Genomic DNA, 14,928 nt, shown 5'->3' on the forward strand with positions numbered 1-14,928 from the left:
TCTCGAGAAACAAAGCCTCAAACGAAAAATTTTTAATCTATTTTTTCGTCTGTTCTTTGGCGTAGAATGAGCCCCTTTCCGCTTGAACCACCAGTTACCAACCACCCTGTATATAGATATATCTTATACTATTCTTATTGCATGAACATTTTTCTCCAGGTTACGTTCCTTCGTCTCGCGCAATTTACCACCAACGTTGATAAATCGTTACGGATACACGTCGTTCAACGTCTGTGTAAATAAGAAAATTGATCAAATATATGTATGTCGGGTTTAGATTAGAATCAGAGTTAGGGGCGTGAAACGAATCTCCATTTGAATTATACATTGTCGTTATGCAATAGAGAAGACATTGACTAGTGCATATGCGACTATCATAGAATTGGACAAGCAACCGTGGTAATTAGATACTCGAGAAACTAATGACAATGATCCTAGGTTCAACAACGTATCCGCGGTCAACGGAATGATAGACGTACGTGCTCACAAAATCTAAGTCGGACTCTTTGTTAATAAAACGCGTAATATTCACTGGTCGTAAGGCGTTACTCTTTTCGTCGATGAGATCGGAAGAAAGAATGAATTTCCGTTCCTGTGATGCCACAGAGGAAAACTATGGTGGCTTGTGTCCAAGGACAAGAGATCATTGAATTCATCGAGAATAGCCTTCGTTCAGAAAGTAAGGGAAATTGACGTTGCTGCTAATTGGTCAATCTCCATATCGGTGGTTAGAAAAAGATGCTAGCCGCCCTCGAGGGAAAGTTGCTAGTGGGAGACGCCGTTCGTTCAAAGAATAGGTCTCCCCTATCTTCCCGTAGTTGGGATAAAGTCTGTCTGTCTGAAGGACTATAGTTAACCAAATCATATGATTTATAACGGGCCCTCAAGCTAGCTGAACATGTACTGCGGAGATGCATCGACATTTGGCAATCATCTTACTCGAAGAATAGGGTCTGCAAATGGCGAGACACGGGACAGAGACCGTTGGAATGTTTACTGTCGCGTGCCGCCCCAAATATTTCTTTTAAGGAGAGCTATAGAATTACTCTATACCTTTGCTAGACAAAGCGTTCATCCATTGAGCGCGGCTACATTGGCGACTGACTGTCGTCTCGAGCCCAAACTCACTATCACTGTCAAGGTAAAGAGAGGATTCGGAAATACAAATAGTTTTCTTTATTTCGCACACAACAGCTATACAGTATGTTACACTCTGAAGATCTCGATAGCCCTCTTGCACACACGCCTGTTGTCAACCGACTCTCCCAAATACTTCTAACAGCTTCTAACGGTCCTTTGTCTCAACTCAGACCAGGACGCCCTCTAACTCTTACACACACATTCACATGTGCAGTGTAAATGTATCATCTCCCTAGTACGCCTCCTTACATTTATACCGTACACTTAATTGCATTTACGTGCTTGTCGAATTAATTAACAGAAAACTTAACACATATTGCTTTATTTACATTTCTCTTATTTTACATTCATTCATGACCTAAACCTTTCGAATTTCTCCTTACACAATGCCTTCGAGAAAATATCCGCAGTAGTTTCGTCTGTACTTACTTTAATTATATTTATCTTATTTTCCTTTAACCATTAGTGAACGTAGTGGTAATGGACTTTAATGTGTTTAGAATTTTTTGTGAAATTTTCGTACATTGCTATACTTATCGCTCCTGAGTTATCCTCATAAATTTTTACAGGGTTATCGTCTGGATTTACATTGTAATCCTTCATAATTTCTTCTTCCTTTGTTTTTTAGACTTCCAACTGATTACATTTCCATACAATCTAGTTACATATCCAGAAGTAGATTTCCTATCTATATGATCTCCTACCCAATCAGCGTCCACATAACAATCTATCGCTTCACATTTTTCATTCCTTTTATAACGTAGCCTTAAATCTCTAGTCCGGTACAAATATTTCAATATTCACAAGGCATATTTAAAATGTGTTTCGTTACAACAATCTTGAAATCTACTTAGATAACTTACACTATAACTTATATCGGGTCTAGTATTTGTACTAATATACAGCAATGCACCAATTAAGTCCTTGTATCCAGTATCCTCTCTATTTATCTCGGACTTTTCAATTTTTAAGTTTGTCTCCGTAGGTGTACAGTACAATTTGCTGTCTTGTAATTTATATTTCTTTGCTAACGATTCAATGTATTTTGTTTGGCTTAGTGTCATTTCATTTTTGATATAATCATACTCTATATTTATTCCAAGATATTCTTTTACTTCACCTAAATCTTTCATATCAAATTTATCAGTTAATAACTTCTTTATCTTTTGTATCTCCCTTTTGTTTTTACTACAAATTATGAAATCATCTACATATATTAGCAAATAAACAACATTTTCTCCCTCTCCATGAATATATAGGCACAATTCTACATTATACTTCTTAAAACCTAATCTCGTCACATACCTATCAAAACACTCACACCAATCCCTCGGACTTTCTTTTAACCCATAAATCGCTCTCGATAATTTAAAGCTGTATTCATTCATTCTGATATCATATTCTTTGCAACATCGCTCTCTTTTCTCTTTTATTTGCAATGTCCTATTTTTTTATCTCTTTCCTTTCCTCGCTTCGTTCTACTTTTGTTATATTTTTCGCCCTTCTTCCTCCCAGATACTTCACCTTTCCTGTTTCTATCTTCGTCATTACCCTTCTCCGATTTGCTATTCCTTTTCCTCTTCTTATAATTTTCTTCATTCTTACCATCTTCACCATTTTCACAACAAATCGTCTCCTCGAATATACAAGGGATATCTACTTTACAATAATTTGTGTGAATCACACTGCTGTTTTCTTTTTCTGATCTTTCTTGTTCCTCTTCGCTTTCTGATGGCTTAAGTGGTTTTGGAAGCTTCTTCACAATATATTCTGGTGGCTCGTAATCATCATCTCCATCTGAATATTGTTGTTCTTCTTCATCTTCGTCTGAATCCAATTCAAGTTTGGTTTTATACGTCTGGTTGTAATCCATCTGGTCCCATTCTTTCGCTTGCTTCAATATGTTGTTTTATATGTGTGACATAATCTGCCATATCTCTCTCTCACGTACCCTATCTCTTTCTTTTTCTCTTTCTCTTCATCTTTCCCTGTCACGGTCTCTATCTCTTTCACGTTCCCTATCTCTTTCTCTTTCTTTTTTACTCATATCACTACATTCGGCACTGTTTACTAAGTGCTCCTTCCCTTTCAATATACTTTTCATTTTATATGTTCCGTCGTCTTTGACCGCTACAGCTGTAAGTTTATTGTGTACATCTATTATTTTCGCAATATTTCCATTTGAAATAACCATATTATTATTATCCGTTAACTTGCCTAAACTAATTAAGTTTGCTGACATTTCCTTCACATAAAAAACTTTACTCATATTTATTTTAGTTCGCTTTCCAGATGCTTCGAAATAGCTTCTAACATTTCCTACTTTTGTTGCCTTTATCGATCTATTATCGCCCAAATATATATTTACCGGTTCTTTAAGGTCGATAGATTTATCAAAGTAATTTGCATTATTAATTATGTGATCGGTACAACCGCTATCTAATAGCCACATTTTCTTTTTTTTTTATTAACGTGGAGGAAATCCGCACGGACACCAGGTCGCTTCTGAGGAAAAGCGACGTGGTAGTGCCGGACTCCAACCGACTAAAACCTCCACGATGACCGTCCCGGCTGCGATCGAAATGGGCCCGGGAACCGGTGTAAGCGATACACCGGGCGCTGAGCTGCGAGCGCCTAAGTTTGCACCCCACCGGGGGACGCGGCAGACCTAGTCCGTCTCACCGAAGCGCGTCCACGGTCTCTGCCGAGCCCTCGCCGGTTAGTCCTCTCAGGGTGAGAGTACCGCACCCTCACCCTCTCCACGGCCTCTTTTCGAAGCATGACTTGCTCACAGATGGAGGTCACGGCCCTCCTCCTTCTCTCGCTTACCAACAATGCCTCGAGAATCGTCGGCAGTGAGAGATCCCAACCGATTTCCACGATGAGGTCGTGGCGCGGCCGCGCCCACGCCGGACTGTATTCCAGCTTGTGCTGAGCCGAATCCACGCTCGCATCGCAGTGGTGGCAGCGCGTGGTCGCCTCCTTCCCGATTCGGTGCAGATACTCACCGAAGCAACCGTGTCCGGTGAGCACCCGCGTCACCCTGCAGGTTAGGGGAGGCCCGCCGCCGTCCAACCAAACGTCCCAGTTTGGAAGGACGGCCCCGAGGACCCTTATCCCCGGTGCACCCGCTCTCGTGTCGAGGCTGGCGCGCCATCTGTCGAGCAAAGCTCGCCGAGCCCGAACCCTGACGTCGGGGCCCACGTGGGTACTCGCGCCGAGCAGTCCCTGATGCGATGTCCTTCCGCCCCGCACCGGTGGCAGCGCTCCGACCGGTCGGCCGTCGATGTGCAGTCCCGGCGCACGTGACCCGACTCCATGCACCTGAAGCATTGGAGTCGGCGCGCAGGAAGAGGGGAAACCCTCGCCGCAGACCAGCCTATGTTGATCCTACCTCCTGGTCCGGCATCTCTTCCTCTGCTGATTCTCCTGGCCGCTGTCAACGGGCAGCGTAGCCGTACCGACCCGAGGCCCCGAGAAGCGGAACGTATAACTCCCACGTTGACACCGTTGGCGTGGCAGCCCCCGGCCTCAGCAACGGCGGCTGCCACATCCTCCGAGGTGACCGAGTCTTCCAGTCCGGTCACTCTTATTTCGGCCGTCCTTCGCGGGACGGTTACCTTGGCGGGCAAATCCTTCAGCGTGGCCGCCATCCGCTCGGCCAGTCGCGATGCTTTGCATTCAGCGTCCTGGCCTGGGATTTCGAACAGCAGCGCCCCCGTGATCGCACTCCTCGGGCTTAACTCCGCGATTTCGAGTTTGGAGTGCATGACTTCTCTCTTCACCACTGACATCGCATCCCTGTACGTGAAGAACGAGCCGTCCCTCACGGTGAGCGATACCGCTGCACACCGTGGGGGTCGGGGAAGGCCGGGCACTTTCTCGCTGTGCGCGTCCCGCCCGCTAGCGTTGCGTTTCTTTCCTGCCCCGATAGCTCCGAGTCCATTGCCGCTGCCTGCTGCTCGTATGGATTCCCTTCCCGTGCGGGGGCGCACCGGAGGCCGTGCGGCCACCTCCGCGAAAGTCCTTGCCCTCGTTCCGCCGCTTCCGGTCGCCGTCCAGGGCGAAAATGCCCCTATTCGCAATGTCGACGACGGAAGAAATGACGATACCCGTCCCGTGGTTCCTGCGTCCTCGGTCGGCGCATGGACGGTTGGAAGAGGTTGTACCGTGGGCTTCCTGTTCTTTCGCCTCGCTCTTCCGCTTCTTCCTTCTACCACAGTGGTGAATCCTGTCTCGTCGACCGCGAGGTGTCACTCGCCGACCGCAATCGTGCTTGTACGATTCCTGCGGCGCTTCCTGCATCCGTAGCCGCGGGAATTGCGCCCCCCCCCCTGGCATTATTTTTTGCCGACATTTCGTCCACATGCCGATTGATCTTCAGGTCGCTTTCAGAGTGCACTCCTGGGTTGACACATTTTGACACTTTTTGACACATTTTGACACTTTTGCCGTTAATTTTCATGATCGGTGGTCTCTCCGCGTCCAATTTGCCCTTGACTAGGAGCATCTCCGTCTTTTTCGACGATAGCGAGAGCTTCTTCTTGACGCACCACGTGGATACGCGGGTAACTACTTCTTGTCCACTCTTCTGTAGTTCTGTCCTTGCATGTCCTGCGACTAGTATCACAATATCATTCGTATACGCGATAGGTTCACATTCTATCGCGCTTGTCGTTCAGTTATCAGTCAGCAGGTCATCGAATACTAGATTCCAGAAACATGGACCCAGTACCGATCCCTGCGGGCATCCTTTCGTAACGGGCTTGCTGACTATTTCATTTTTCCCAGTGATTTGTACTGTTCTATCCGAGAAGTAGCTCCTCGTCAGCCGATAGAGGTTGTTGGGGCAGCCTCTTCTCTTTAGCTCGTACATTACGTTTGGCCACTAGACGTTATCGAAGGCTCCTGAAATGTCAAGTGCTATGGCAAGGACGTACTTCTTATCACTCATATGTTCGACCTTCTCTCTGAATTTGATTATCGCATCCACCGTTGATCGCCCAGGGTGAAAGCCGTATTGACGATCCGAAGACATCTTATGGAAGATGGTCGCCATCCTTGTATCCATCATCCTTTCCTGCAATTTGCCCACCATAGATAGTAGGCAAATCGGTCTGTAGGACTTAGGACTGCTTCTATCCCGATCTGGTCCTTTAGGGATGGTAATGACGTTCCCCACTTTCCATATTCTCGGGAAGACTCCCCAAGTGAGGCTGCCATTCATGAGCCTGAGGAGTTCTTGGTGGATCCCCCTCCCCCAGGCACGTTGTATAATCTCCGCTTCGATCGAGACGGGGCCAGGACATTTGCCCTTTTTCAGTCGCTTCACGGCGCAGCCAAGTTCTTCGAATCGGAACTCCGGGGTGTCTTCTTCGGTTGGTGGGGTTGTCATACTCCTCCTGATCTCTGTCTGCTCCGGCGTGTCCGTTTCCTCTTGGTCATCGGGTAAGAGGGCGGACAGCATTGCCGCCGCGGTCGTTCGCCAGTTGGAGGTATCTCCTTGTGGCGTCCGCAGGGTCGACACTGCCACTTCTCCCCTAAGTTTACCCGTGACCGTTCTGTAGGTAATGCCCCAGGGTTCTTTATCACCCTCTTTTGTGACAAACTCTCGCCAGCTCTGGATCCTGGCTCTCGTGATCTTCCTTGTGTATTCTTTTCTAATTTCCCCGTAACGCAGCTTCTCTTCTTCCCTCGTTGCAGGGTCCCTAGCCCCCTGGTACCTTCTTCTTGCTCGGTAGGTGTCTTTCTTTGCTCGTGTGAGCTCGGGCGTCCACCATGGTAACGACCTGTAATGTCATTTCTTCTTGGGAATGGCCGCGTCGCAGGCTCTTATGAGGACAGCCTGCATTTGTTCTGCCATTCTTTCCACGTCTTCAGCTTGCTGGACGGTGGTTCCTCGGAGTGTCTCCCTCTCCTCTATGACGATTCTCTGGAACACCTCTCAGTCGGCTTTTCGTGTGTTATATCGTTTTTCCTGAAGCTGCGGTTCGGTACTTCTTATCCCGAGAACCAGGCACGTCCCCAGAACTCTGTGGTCGCTGGAGGTTCCGTCCTCTTGAACTCTCCATTTTAGCACGAGACGACAAGTGGCAACCGCTAGGGTTTGCTGCGAAATCTTTAACACCCGCGCAACAAAAATATAGCGCCTACGACCGCGAACTGCTTGCCATTTACACCGCCATTAAACGCTTCCGACACGCTGTCGAAGGCAGAAAATTCATAATATATTCGGACCATATACCCCTCGTCTATGCATTTCGCCAGAAACTCGAAAAATTTTCGCCTCGACAATTTCGCTACCTTGACTACATAGCTCAGTTCACGACAGATATCCGGTACGTTAAAGGTGTAGAAAATGATGTAGGTGTAGAAAATGTGAAAACGCGGTAGATCATCGAACGTTAGCAGTAGCGCAAGGTAACGACGATGAACTACGCCAAATTCTCAATTCCGATTCTCGCACGCTGCTGCTTGAGAAGATTCGATTCCCTGAAAAAGACACCGAAATATACTGCGACACATCGACCGGAACCTTGCGGCCGTTCGTACCGAAACCGTTACGACATAACGTGTTTCAGTCGTTACACGGACTTTCCCATCCGGGAATACGCGCCACACAAAAACCGGTGAGGACGCGTTTTGTCTGGCCTTCTATAAACAAAGATTGCCGTACGTGGGCGCGGCAATGCATACCGTGCCAACGTAATAAAGTTACCAGGCATGTATCATCACCAGTTGGATCGTTCAGTACTTTAGCAGGCCGATTCGAGCATATACGATATTATCGTAATGCAGTATTCGCAGGGCTTTCGATACTGTCTAACGTGTATTGATCGTTTTTCGCGCTGGCCAGAAGCCGTTCCCATTGCCGACGTGGGAGCGCCAACCGTTGCTGCAGCCCTCTTATCGACTTGGATTTCTCGTTTCGGCGTCCCTTTGAAAATAACAACCGACCAAGGGCGCCAATTAGAATCGCGTCTGTTCGAAGAGTTGTGCCGGTTGCTCGGCGTCACGCACCTACGTACATCGGCCTATCATCCTGCGTCTAATTGGATAGTAAAACGCCTACATAGACAGCTTAAAGCGGCGATCATGTGCCACGACACGAGCAACTGAATCGAAATTCTGCCAATCGTGCTATTAGGCATTAGAACCGCGATAAAGGAGGACCTAAACGCAACGGCAGCCGAAATGATATACGGCACCGGCATTCGTTTGCCGGCGGATTTCTTTCTGCCAACTAAGCAGCGGGCCACCTCGGAATACGCTACCCTACTCAAGAAACAGACGGAGAAAGTCCGACCTCAGCCCGTTACTCAACACGGCGGAATGAAAATATTTATTTTCCGCGAGTTGGTGCCTTCCCCCTATGTATTCTTACGACACGACGCAATTAGAGGCCATTTACAGCCGCCTTACGATGGGCCCTATCGAGTAACGCGAAGAGGCGAGAAAACATATACTATTAATGTCAACAATCGCGATATAACTGTTTCCGTCGACCGGCTAAAGCCAGATTTTGTAGTACCAGAGGATCTCGAAACAAAAACCGCCGAAACTGGTGACATGCTTATTCCAGTGGAACAGACGAACGCCCGCAACGAAAGCGGCGCAAATAGTAATAACGAAAGCAAGGAAGGAAACACTAGTAATAGGAACGTTACGCGGCCTGGGTGAAGAGTCCGTTTTCCCGATTGGCTACAGGCAGGTTTCGGCTAGACATCGTAAATAATCAGACACGGGTTATATCACAAAAAGAAGAACACGGGGACTTTCAAGGGAAATGCAATAAAAACGTTATCACTGGTAGGGGGGTGATGTAGCCGCACATCAGTTACAATTCGATTCAAATCATATTGTTGTTTTGCTTCGGAGTACGAAATTCGTTAGGTTACGTATAATGTAAGAATAAGAAAACTCCGAGCAAAACAACGTCGCCGTTATATGTAACAAGAAAGCAAAACAAATTTGAATATTCCGACTTCTCCCTAGCTACTATAAATAAACGGACGCGATCGCAAACGGATGATAATAAACAACGACCACACGAAGTTACGCACACCGTTTCGAGACTTGTACATTGTACCGACGATTTAAAAAATAATAACGATTTTATCTACTAGTAATCTCGTCATTCAACCTCCTACAGAATAATAAGATTAACGAATAATAAGATTAACGAATAATAAGATTAACGAATAATAAGTCTCATGTATAATAAGTTTAACGAATAAAATGATTTACGAAGAATCCACGGTCAACGGGATAACTCTTTACTATGCGTAGAATAATTTTAGGCACAAAATACAATTGCTGAGACGCTCGGTATAAATTGTTCGAGGTGTCACACTCCAAGGCGATCACACGAATAATAATTTGATGGACATTTTTCTCGCTGTAGAGAAAACACTTTTCTCTGTTGAGAAGGTTCCAATCGCCATTGCTAGGCAGTCTCTGCCTAAAGTTTGATATATACTCGTTGGAAGCATCGAGAAAGTTCCAAACGCCGCTGCTAGGCAGTTTCAATCTGGAGTTTGATTGTTAATACAACGTGCGTCCCATTATATTGACGCCTCCAAGATACAATCCCATGTGGCCAGGCCCGTTCTTGAGGTCGTATGCCACCACAACCACATTTCTCGGGAGAATCATACAACCACTCCACACCTCCGTCAGGCAAAACGTTCATCCCGTGACCGTGGCTACGTTCGGCCACCACTTGTCATCTCGTGCCCAATTTCGCTATCACAAATCTCGAGCAATTACAATCAGGTTGAATGACAACAATTGTTTAATTACAGCTATGATAAAATCTAGGCTAATGCATCACAGGACTTCCCCAAAATTGCAAAGAAAGGGCTCCGAGTTTCCTCTCATCTCCGACATATATGTATTGAAGAAGTCAACAAATTATTTAAATGGTTAATTATATTTTGCCGTAATGATTTTGTTTAACGACTTCACATATTGTTTATAGAATAGATCAAATTAAAAGTATATAGAAATATAGCCAAAATTAAAAATATTAAAAATGACTAAAGATAAATAACACGGCCTGAACGTGAAATTAAAAATTCGTAATGCATTTTAATAATTTTTTACAGTGTGATATCGTTTGATTATAACTATAGTTAGTCATAACTTATAGTATAACTTGTTAATTAATTTTAGCACCACTAAATTGATGCATCTTATTATATACTGTACTTTCTAAAAGCAGAAAAAGTAGCGTATTTAATTCGGAACAATTCCAAATAAACAACAACTGATAATAACAACAAAAGGAAAAAAGAAAACACGTCTCCAAGGACAAAAAGAAAAAGAAAATGTTAACAATATTCTAAAAATTTCTTTCGAGTTTCAAAATTAAATGTTCTTCGCCTTCCATCGTCTCGTTAAACAAACACAGGTGAAACTACCGCTTAATTAGTGCCTCACTTCTGTTTGTTAAATCCACCCCTCGATCATCAGCTGCACAACATACTTAGGACGACCCACAGTAACCCTAAGTAACTGCGACAAAACTAATATTTTCGCTTTACTGCCGTGGCCTTTCATTACTACGAGACGTCAGGTCGATGAATTTCTTCGGGTTATTGTTCACTCAGGTAGAGCTTTTTGACATCCCTTCGAATAAAGTACATTTCAACTTGCTAGTCACTTCTCGTCATTACCTGTTCTCTCTAAAAATGTATATTCTTCGAGGAAATGTTTTTGGAAATAAATTATATGTCGGAGATGAAACGACATCGGAGCCTTCCCTTTAGTACCTCGAAAATCCCTTAACACCGTAATGTAGATTCTATCATAGGCGTAATTAAACAATTGTCGTCATTCGATCCGATTGTAGATGTTCGAGATTTGTGATAATGAGCTTGTGCTCGAGGCGCCAGCCAGTCGACGAACGTAGCCGCGGTCACGGGATGAACGTTTTGTCTAACGAAGGTATGGAGTACTAGTGTAGCTCTTCTTAAAAAGAAATAGTTGGAGCGGCACTCGGCAGAAAATATTTCAATGGTTTCTGTCGCGTGGCTCGCCACACGCAGACCCTATTCTCCGAGTAAGATGATTACCAGATGTCGATGCATCTCCACAGTACATGTGCAGCTAGCCTGACGTTTCGCTATAAATCTTAGGATTTAGTTAACTAAAGTCCTTCAAACTAACAAACAGTCTTTGTCCCAACTACGGGAAGATAGGGGAAATCTATTTTTCTCACGAACGACGCTTCCCGCCAGTTTGTTAAGATATATCCTTTATGAGATCTGCTGGGTGTTTCCTTTTTAGTCTTCTTTCTATGCTTGTGTTTATCGTTTCCGCTGCCAGCCAGTTCGGGTGCGTTGCTATTCCTTCTCTGTACCTTCTTGCGCATCTGCTAATCTCTTCCTTGACCGTTGGTATTCCAAGGTCTTTCCGTATGTCCTCGTTTCTAACGTACCATGGGGTGTTTACTATTGTTCTAAGAACTTTTGCTTGGATTGTCTCTATTTTGGTTATGTGGCTCATTGCCGCTGTTCCCCATAGTGGTATTCCGTTTGTCCAGATTGGTTTTATGATCGTATTGTAAATTTTTAATTTGTTTTCTATGCTTAGTTTGGAATTTCGACTTGTTAACCAGTGCATTTGTCTCCTTGCTGCCTGTATTTTGTATATTATTGATTTAATATGCTGTTTCCATGTGAATCGTGTATCTAGGTGGAGTCCTAGGTATTTGACTTGCCTTGTTTGTGTTATGTACGTGCCGTTAAGTATAATGTTTGGTGGTATCTGTTTTCGCGGTGTGAATGTAATGTGGTTGCATTTGTCGGGGTTTGCTATAATTTGTTTATCTTGAAGCCACTTTTCTATTTTTGTGATATGTTCTTGTAGTGTTGTGACTGCTTTTATCGGGTTGGTGTGCCTGACTAGTACAGCTGTGTCATCCGCAAATGTCAGTATTTTGCTATTCTTAGTTGTTGGTATGTTGGCCGTGTATAGTGTGTATATAATTGGTCCTAAGACGCTTCCTTTCGGAACCCCTACCTTGATGTCTTTAACATCAGAGTATGTGTCTTTAATTTTTACTACGATGGTTCTGCTGCTTAGGTAAGATTTATTTAAATTTTATATCTGCTCCGGGAATTGTTTTCTGATTGATTGAAGTAGTCTTTCGTGGTTTATTTTGTCAAATGCTTTCTCGATGTCCATAAAGAGGGCTGTGCAGTATTGTTTGTTTTCTAATGCTAGTATTATTTCATTTGTGAGTCTGTGCATTTGCTCTATCGTGGAGAGTTTGTTTCTGAAAATGGTTATGAGATGAAGTAATATCTCTTCGTGGATTACTCACGGTAAATTAATGATTAATGATAATTACACGACTGTATCTACTGCACGAGTAAAAAAATAATAAAAATAAAGGAAAAAAAAACAACCTCATGGATTTCTGTAATAACCATAATGGCGCCAAAGTGATTATCTCGTTTAAATTCGTTTTATGACGAAAGGTTTGTTACATAGAAAAAGAGAGCGCTGTATTATTGTAGTATCGTGGACAAAAGGCCTAAAAGATATCGGGCAAAATATAAACAATGTCGCGAGAGCCGAGGCGTCGGTCCTTCAGTTGAATAGATTCGTAGAAAAGGCCTACGTGACCCTGGCAACGAGTGTCTGCGCAACACGTGCGTGGTGGCCCTAAGAAAAGACAAAGGGATGCTAGAACAGTCAGTGTCGATGGAGAAGTCAGGGAGTGCGAGTTGCCTTGTCGAGGTAGTGTTGCTAGCGTCTTCGTGGGAACGTGGTGCAAGTGAGAGAGAGAGAGAGAGAGAAAGAGAGAGAGAGAGAAAGAGAGAGAGAGAGAGAGAGAGAGAGCGTTGGATCCGTTATGACGAGAGTTGCGTGTTAACCATTGAGTTGTCTAGATTATAGCACGTTATTGTGATTAGTTTACGTTAAACAACCCCCGTTCTTCTGTTTAATCAACATCTGTATAATCCATTTATTGTAAATAAATCATCATCATCATTAATTATCGAGAATAATTATAATGTTATTTTCCCGATATTACATTCTACTTCTAATACTCGATATACTTTCGCGTATTGCGCGCAGTCTGTGCGTATTTACATCTTCTAACAATAACGATAATAATATCGAGCGAAGCCGACACTACAGGTAGTTCGTATTGTTCACGTTCGCGCTTCGTTCCGAACAATCTCTTCTCCGGGGAATTACGGCACGGAGAAATGCAACGTCGTGATTGGACGGTCAGCTTGAAGCATCACGGTCGCGGCGGTGGGGTATAGAGCGCGCTCGACCAGATAAAGAGTAGAGCATCTGCATGAGGAGGACAGAGCTGTCTCGGTACTGTGCTATTTTCATCGGCGCGCTACTGCTGGCTCAGATTCGATTCGACCGTCTTGACGTGAACATCCGAGTTGTCCGTGAGTTCGCAGGGACTCCCGGTTCTCTTATATCGTCGTCTACGACTATCCACCAAACATCCAGTTAATAAATCCAATAGTTATTCGCTTTGTCGCTGGTTGACCACGTTGGCCAACCTCTTACGCGTAAATCTTAAAATCTCAAGATCAGTTAAGTGTTTGTAAGCCATGTACATATACGTGTGTGTTTGTATATACATATTGTAATACATATCTCGCGAAGTTAGTGGAAGTTCTTCAAACGTATTGTATTCGCTGGAGTGAGAGAGAGAAAGGCGTGTTTTTACGACCTGTTCTTGCTACGGAATTATTGCGAGGTGAAATCGTGTACAACACGTAGTGTGCATTACACAATGTGTATAAGATGTGACAACCGGCGTGTGTACCGGCACAAGACTGAGATACAGCTGCTCACCGTGAGCAGGCTTGTCGTGTCGTCAGATGACATTAAGGTACGTTTCTCTTGGTTACACTTTTTCTTCCTTTTTCCGATGCTAGAAATGTCATGTGGTCTGATATGTCCATCGGATTATGTATAGTCGATAAAGGAAGAGCGAGTGTTCGTATGAAAATAAGATCCTATGACTTTACAGTGGAAACGTATTTCGCTTTTTTTCTATTTATATTAGGAAAACGTAATACGCTAAAATCTGAAGGGCAATTCTGCCGAAAGTACATGCATCTGTCGTTTAGCTAAACGTATCGTTAAAACGTATTTTTCGTCGCTGCAAGTGAAGCGTAAAGGAAAAACACTATTTGATTAACCATTCGTTTCCTGGAACTTTTCAGTTCAAACAGAAGTTTCCCGAGAACTCGACTTTCCTTATTTATCAATTAATTAGTTAATAACTTCTCGAAATACGCCTCTTGTACTAACTAAATCGTAGAGGAAGAAAACGAGGTACTTGATAATTTTCTGCTTCCAATATTCCCGTTCCAGCATAAGTTACTTGAAAGCTCGATTTTTCTCAAATTGAATCACGCTTTTACGTAGTAAATGATGTACACATTCGATGGCTCATTCACGGCTCGTAATCTGCAAACAGGTCGCACGCATCCCTTGGCATTGCGAGCTCTCATTCGCGTAAGAGAACTTCAAAAGTTCGCGCCGTTTAACTTCTTAAACGACCAAGTCAGAATTGTTATAGGAAATGATCATTTTGCTCTTGTCACTTTCACGTTTAAAGAAATCACAGGAACAGCGTAAAGTTATTTCAAGGTAGAAGGAAGGTATCTTTGTTTTGAAATATATGCAGTTTCCTTAAGATAGATGTTGGATATTCGTTTCAATCGTATTTTATTTTTTACGCTATTCCTTCATGTTAAATTTATGAAAAGAAGCATTTCCTTTTGCGTTATCGAACGC

This window comes from Bombus flavifrons, unplaced genomic scaffold (genome assembly GCF_040668555.2).
Source record: "Bombus flavifrons isolate JBK064 unplaced genomic scaffold, iyBomFlav1_principal scaffold0019, whole genome shotgun sequence".
In the NCBI taxonomy this organism is placed as follows: Eukaryota; Metazoa; Arthropoda; class Insecta; order Hymenoptera; family Apidae; genus Bombus; species Bombus flavifrons.